The sequence below is a fragment of the Ambystoma mexicanum genome, chromosome 9, assembly GCF_040938575.1.
Source record: "Ambystoma mexicanum isolate Mex_15411 chromosome 9, UKY_AmexF1_1, whole genome shotgun sequence".
Classification (NCBI taxonomy): Eukaryota; Metazoa; Chordata; class Amphibia; order Caudata; family Ambystomatidae; genus Ambystoma; species Ambystoma mexicanum.
This window is the reverse complement of record NC_090931.1, coordinates 1,123,703,923-1,123,711,181: the sequence shown is the minus strand read 5'-3', so window position 1 is coordinate 1,123,711,181 and position 7,259 is coordinate 1,123,703,923.

Sequence of the window (7,259 nt, the reverse complement as noted above, 5' to 3'; positions counted from 1 at the left end):
TACACAGACATTCTTTCAAGCCATCAAAGGCCCTCTGACAGTCTTCAGTCCAATTAACCTTCCTAGGTTGTTTGGGTGAAGTCAGAGCGGTCAGGGGTGCAGCTATGGTTCAATAGTCTGCCATGAAATTGCGATAATACCCAGTGAGACCCAAAAAGGCTCTCACCTGGGTTTGAGTAGTGGGACTTTCCCAGTCTTGTACATCCTGTACTTTACTGGGGAGAGTTTGTTTGGATTTGATCCCCTCCTACCCAGGGGTGGACTGGAAACTAAAAGAGGCCCTGGAAATAAGTACTGAGGACCAAAAGAGGCCCTGGAAATAAAGTTCAATGTGGCCCCACATGACACATTTTCAGCAAGCCCAATGCCTTTCCTATGAGAAAATTTGGAAATACCACACAAAAGAGGCCCAGGGGGCAGAGGCCCACCGGGAAAACTCCAGAGTTCCCTATAGGCCAGTCGAGCCCTGCTCCTACCTCATGACCAGGATACGTGACTTTCCCTGAGCTATCTGGCACTTGGTGGCCTTGATAGTGAGGTTAGCCCTTTTCAATGCCTGCAACACCTTATCCAGATGTGTCAAATGCTCTTCCCAGGTGGAATTGTAGACGGCAATGTCGTCTAGGTAGGCCACACAAAAGGCCTCCAGCCCAAGGAGCGCATGATTAACAATCTCTGGAAAGTGGCAGGGGCATTCTTCAACCCAAAAGGCATGACCCTAAACTGGTAGAGTCCCTCTGGTGTTGAGAATGCCGTCTTTTCCTTGGCATGGTCTGTTAGACCTATTTGCCAATAGCCTGAGGTAAGCTCAAAGGTGCTCACAAATTTGGCAGCACCTATGGTGTCCACAAGCTCATCAGCCCTGGGCAATGGGTGTGCGTCAGTTTTGGTGACGGCATTGACTCCCCTGTAGTCCACACAGAACCTCCAATCCTTGGTACCTGCAAGGGAACTTGCCTTGGGGACAAGGACCTCTGGACTGGACCAGGGACTAGTTGAGGGTTCAATAACACCCAGATCCAACATCTTGGTGACCTCAGCCTGGATGTGGTTCTTAACGGTATCTGATATACGGTAGCACCTGCTCTTGACAGGCACACTGTCACCAGTGTCAATTTCGTGGAAACACCACGGTGTAAGGCCTGGAGTCAGTGAAAACAGAGAGGCATACTGCCGGAGCAAAGCCCTGCAGGCCTTCTGCTGCTCTGTCGTCAGATCGGGAGAGAGATGTACTCCCTCCACTGAGCCACCCTGAGGGTTGCTATGCAGCAAGTCAGGAAGGGGCTCACTCTCATCCTCTTCTTGCTCTGAATCTAGTAAGAGACATGAGACTTCTGCTTGCCTGTGGAAAGGCTTGAGCCTGTTAACATGGAATACCTGAGGGGCTACCCCAGGGGCTCCCATGACAACCAGATAACTGACTTTGCCCATCTTGGAGATGATCCTGGTGGGTCTAGTCCACTTGTCTTGCAAAGCTCTAGGCTTGGTAGGCTCCATCAAAAGTATTTCCTGTCCCGGAGTCCAATCCACTTGCAAGGCTTTAAGGTCATGCCAGTATTTATTCAATTCCTGGCTGGCCTTGAGATTTTCTGTCGCCTGACCCATCATCTGTGCCATCCTCCATCTGAGGCCTAAGACATAGTCCCCCACTTGCTTGGCGAGACCTGGAGGGGTAGCCTCCTAACCTTCTCTGATCAAGGCAAGGGACCCCCTCACGGGGTGTCCAAAGAGTAGCTGAAAGCAGCTGAAACCAACACCCTCTTGAGGTACCTCTCTGTAAGTGAACAGCAGGCATGGCAGGAGGAGATCCCATTTCCTCCTTAGGGGCTCTTCCAAAGCGCCTAGCATACCCTGGAGATGGTAAGAGGTGGAGAACCTGTAGGTTACCCCGCACTCTTTCACATGGTTTTAATGTAACTAGACATGAAGTTGGATCCTCTGTCAGAGACAACCTCCTTAGGGAATCCAACATGGGTGAAAATGCCCAGGAGATCCCTGGCAACCACCTTGGCAGTAACATTCCGAAGGGGTATAGCCTCAGGGTACCTGATGGCATGATCAACCAAGACCAGGATGAGCCAATGTCCACCTGAAGTCGGAGGGTCAAGGGGACTGACATTGTCGATGCCCACCCTCTCAAACGGTGTGCCAACCACAGGCAATGGCTGCAGCGGGGCAATGATACTTCCTCCAGTCTTGCCAGACAACTGACAAGTGGGGCAGGTCCTGCAGTGGAACTCCACTTCTACTCCCATCCGTGGCCAGTAGAAATGGGCAGAGAGCCCTGCTTAGTCTTCTTGGTACCAAGATGACCAGCTAAGGGCACCTCATGTGTCAACTGAAGCAGGAAGGGCCTGTAAACCTGGGGTACCACCAACCTCTTGAGGGCACCAGGTTCAGGATTAGTGGCCTCACTAATGAGGAGCTCACCCTCCCAATAGATCTGGAATGTCCTAGGCACTTCTCCTTGTGCCTGGGACAGGGCCTGTTTCCTCAGGCCCTCGAGAAAGTGGCACTCTCTCTGTCCCTTACAGAAATCCGCCCGGAGGGTCCCCCTTCAGCCAGCAGGTTGAAGATTAGGGTTGTCCTCTGGGTTGAGAACCTCTCCCACAGGAGAGTCTTCTGTCTCTTCTCCCTCAGGAGTTGAGTATGGGTTTTCCACTGGACCCAGCCCGTCCAGAGCATGGATCCCAATGGGTTCTGTAGAAACAGCAGGAAGAAAAGGAGCCCCCTTCACAGAGGTGGCTTTCCTGTTCTTCCATCTTCTTGCCTTAGGCCTCGCCTTTGGCTCGGGTACCTGACTCACAGCCAGACCCTGTGTCACCTGTGACCTAGTGACTGCAACAGCAGTCATGGGGAAACCATCAGAGATCAACCCCAACTCTACTAGATTGTTGCCTAACAAAATGTTAGCAGGGACATTGTCCTGAACCAGGACAGGAAGCTTTGCTGTCTTGTCTCCAATCATGATTGTGACTAAGGCTACAGGTGATAATTTGGGAGGCCCACCAGCTAACCTGGTGGTTCTCAGAGGAGCACCTACATAGTCCTCTGGCTTGAGCAGGGCCCTGTCCACCACTGTCATGCTTGTCCCAGTGTCTCTCAAACTAGTAGAAGGCTGGCCATTCAAGAGGACACCTCTCAAAAACCTACTGGTGTTCTGAGAGATAGTCGCCCGTACTTCTGCATACTGGTCCCAGACCCAAGAGACACTAAAAAAATCTCTACAGGAGCACCAAATGTGATCCCTGTAGCGGAGGAGAGGAGAGTGGCCTCCACCTCAGACATGGGGTAAGGGCAGGTCAGGCTGACAGCCTGGACTCCAAATGCCTTACCTTTACACTTGGGGTCGCCCTTCTTGTGATCCAGAGCCCCACAGTCCTAACAAGTGCCAGGAATGCAGGGTACGGTACTGGAACCACTGGGAGCCTGCTTTGCAGTAGGTGGACCACTACTCTTATTCCCACCCACAGATGACTTGTCCCCACTAGATTTTTTGGTTTTAGGAGAGGAAGGTTTTGGTTTACCCGACTGTGATTGCTTCTGGGACTCCTCAGCTTTCTGATAGGTCCCCTTTTCTTTGTCCTTATCCTTCCCACTGGAGTCCTTAGGGGACACCTGGTGGGAGACCCACTTGTCAGCCAACCTAGCCAGCTTTAAGGGATCCAAAATGTTCTGGCCAGCAACATACTGACACAGCTCTGGTGAACAGGCTTCCGAAAAATGCTCAAAAAAAAACCAGGTGGGACAATTCGACAAACGTTTTCACTTTGTAACCATCAATCCACCCCATCATGTTCATGTGTGCAGCACTCACCCAGTCAACCCAAGACACATTCTCTCTCTTCTTAAAATCCCTGAACCTTTTAAGGTATTGGGTAGGTGTCTTGCCAAACTTGACAATCAAAGCAGACTTCATGCACTCATACTGACCCCTTTCTTCCACACTCAGTTTCAGAATACAGTCATATCCAGTCTGAGGCACTTCAAATGCTTCAATCCATTGGAGGATATCTGAACCCTCCACAAACACACTAACCAAATCTTTCATAAACTTGGTGGCTGGGGACCTGACACTCTCAACGGGTTTAGCTGAAGTCTCCACTCTAGCTTTCTCCAGCTGGATTCTCTGACATTTAATGTCCTTGTCTTTGAGTTCAAGATCCCTATTCTTGAGATCCACTTCCTGTGCCAGCTCCTCTTTTTTAAGCTCAGCTTCTATTTCCAACTTGCTGTATTCAAAGGCCAATTTCATTCTTAATAACTCAAGTTCCACTGAATTGTTGGGGTTTGGAACAGAGGCAGCAGGAAGGGTGGCATTCCCAGAGACAGATTCAGCAACAACTGCAGGGGCAGAGTCCTCATTAGTTGCATCCCCTCCTTCAAGAGTTTCACCATCAGTCTGGTAGCCCGCCAGCTCAGCCCTAGACGTATCCACAAAGTCTAACTCCCTGGCTTCACAAGTACCCTGGAGAGCCTCTAAACTCATCCTAGTCAATTTAACATTTGCAATAGACTCCATTGCTTGTAATGCAGTTATCTTGTACACAACTAAACCTCAATTTAACAAAGTGCAGATATTTTGTAAGTGGCACGGTTATACACTGATTCTTAAAACCATAAGCATCCCACCGCTGCCACCAGTATAAAGACCGGAGGAGGGTGTCTGTACTTCTGCTCTCTATATGGCAGAAGAGAGGCACAGAGGACCCCACCCAAGATTCTCTATTATTGGTATGTGGTCGAGCAATCAAGGCCTAGCTTCTCAGGAGCTGATGCAGGCTGGCTCTTAAGTACAGTGTAGTCCTCAAGCACCAACAAAAGAATGTCCGCACACTGTATTAGTTAAACCAGTCTTTATATAATTAATATTCAAGGTTATGTACAATATCACAATAACTCACTTTGTACTCGGTTATCTATAATGGTAAATCTATACAGTTATACATGGTACCACAATTACTATTCAATCTCTTTAAAGTGCATCAACTGTACGGTTAAATGTCACACAAATCAGTTTGTAAAGGAAACCAACAATACATATAAGGGGAAAGCAGTTGGTTAGAACAATAGGAAGGAATACTGGCCCTGCTACCTAGACACAACTCTGTGTGGAGATCCCCCCACCTGGACAACCTTTAAAGTAAAGATATATCACAAGCCCAGTCCATATATTGTTCACAAGAATCTTTCCAATAGTTCAACAACCCCAAAGTACCTGGTGTTGTAGAGTTCCTCGTTGAGAAATCAACGACCCTTATTGAGTGCACTCCCTTTAAGGCAGGAGCCACGGGTCGTCGAACGTCCGGCGATGAACACGGTGAACTACGGCAGTGAAGTGGCAGCTTTGTTCCTAGCAGTGCTCATCGACGGGGAAGTGTAAATGCTCTGCAAGGAAGAGGCGTGCGGGGTACCTCGATGTCGATAGTTCTGGACCACAAAGAGTTTGAAGAACTGTGGCCCAGCAAGGGCGTTGAGTCGACGGCCTCTCTGTGGTTTTTGGGTGGCGGGAAACCCACCGGCGGATGCTCCTCAGCACGTTAACAGCCAGGCCTTCGCTGGCAGGATAAGGCAGGGCGCGGTGTGGACGAGCACGTTTGTGAATCATGAATCGAAACTTCTTAGGCAACGGGAGCACGGCGGCTCCGGTCGGTGATGGCGGTCGTCGACGGTGATGGACAACAGTCCGGGCGCTTCTCTTTGGGATTCCGCTGCAGTCCCCAACTCCGATCCGCAGCCTGTCATAGGTCTGTCTACCAGGGAGCTTTGGCAAAGATCAGTTGGTGCACAATGGTCCCTCGTAGCTCGGGAAGAGGGAGCCCTAGCAGGTCCTATCTGGGTCAGTCCTTGGAGACACAGCAGCTTTCAGATTGATGAAGAAGGGAATCAGCAATTCTTCTTTTCCAACAGGGCTTCAAGGTCAAGCTTCAGTTTCACTCCAGTTACTTTTCAGCTTCTGAACACGAATTGTAGCAGTGAGAGGCCCCCAGATATACTAGTCGATCTCCCATTCATTCTGCTGGGTCACACTCAGGCAACCGATCGGTCAGAAGGGCATTCATGCAGGCAGGCAGCAACCAGGTGCATAGTGCATTCAGGCCATTCACTTCTCTCCAGACACTCACAACATGTTTTGTGTATTGGGACAAGTACCCAGCCATTCAACACTCCACACTACATTCATAACAGTTTCGGGCAGGGCTGTCTCAGTCAAACACCGGAAACCAGACATCCACAACACGAAGTGCATATTGGTCACACACTCCATTCACCCATGTACCACCCACAGGGTGTACCCACAGCATACAGTCACTGGGAAGGCTCCAGCCAGTCTGGCCTGGACTTCACATCAACACCATATATGGAACGTTCACCCACCAGCCAGTCTGGGGGAAGGGACAGAGTCAGGGCATCCCAGGACTTTGGGAAAACAAGGTAACAGGTAATAGAAAGCAAGAGGCCACAGAGGAAATCGTGTCTCCTATCAGGAATCAAATGATTCCAATGGCAGGGCCTGGGTATCCCAAAATGGAGGATACTCAGAGCACCTGTCAAATTCAGCATGGAGCTGCCACCAGCGCATACCCTGCTCTGTGGGCCACACACAGGTGCCCAAAAACATACACTAGGGGCACAAGGTTGCACCCCCACCCATGGGTGCCATAAGGATATCCCATGGGTCTGTACACCAAACCAAAAGAGAGCTGCAGCACCAGGAGTCCCACATGAACTCCTGCATGGAAAATACGACAGAACACACAATAAAAAGCAGTAAAGGATAAGGATACGGAGGCCCCGTCCCTACGATGCATTTCCAGCATCACACCAACCCATCCCCTGGCTGAACACAATTTATAGCACTTGCTTTTTTAAAAGGAATTGCAAAAAGTGTGAAAAGGGATGGGGAAGCCTACCCCCCACTCCTACAAAATGTATGACGTGGAAGAATGCCAGGAATCACCCATTCTATTTCGGACTGATTCCCAGTACTCCAATGATTGACAAGTACATCGAGAGAGACCAGGTGCGGTACAAATTAATCCCAGCATGGATGAGGAGCCCCAGGTCATTACCAAAAACACCTCAATTGACAGTCTTGATTAAAGCACCAAGAAGCCATGTTGCTGACGTCGCTAGAGGCACCACAATATAGCTGCATTAGACATGAAGTACACGTGCCATCTGCACTTTGGGGCACAAACTTGCACTCGAACACACGAAGAACACAGGCGTACAGTTCTATAAGTAGAGCACAGACA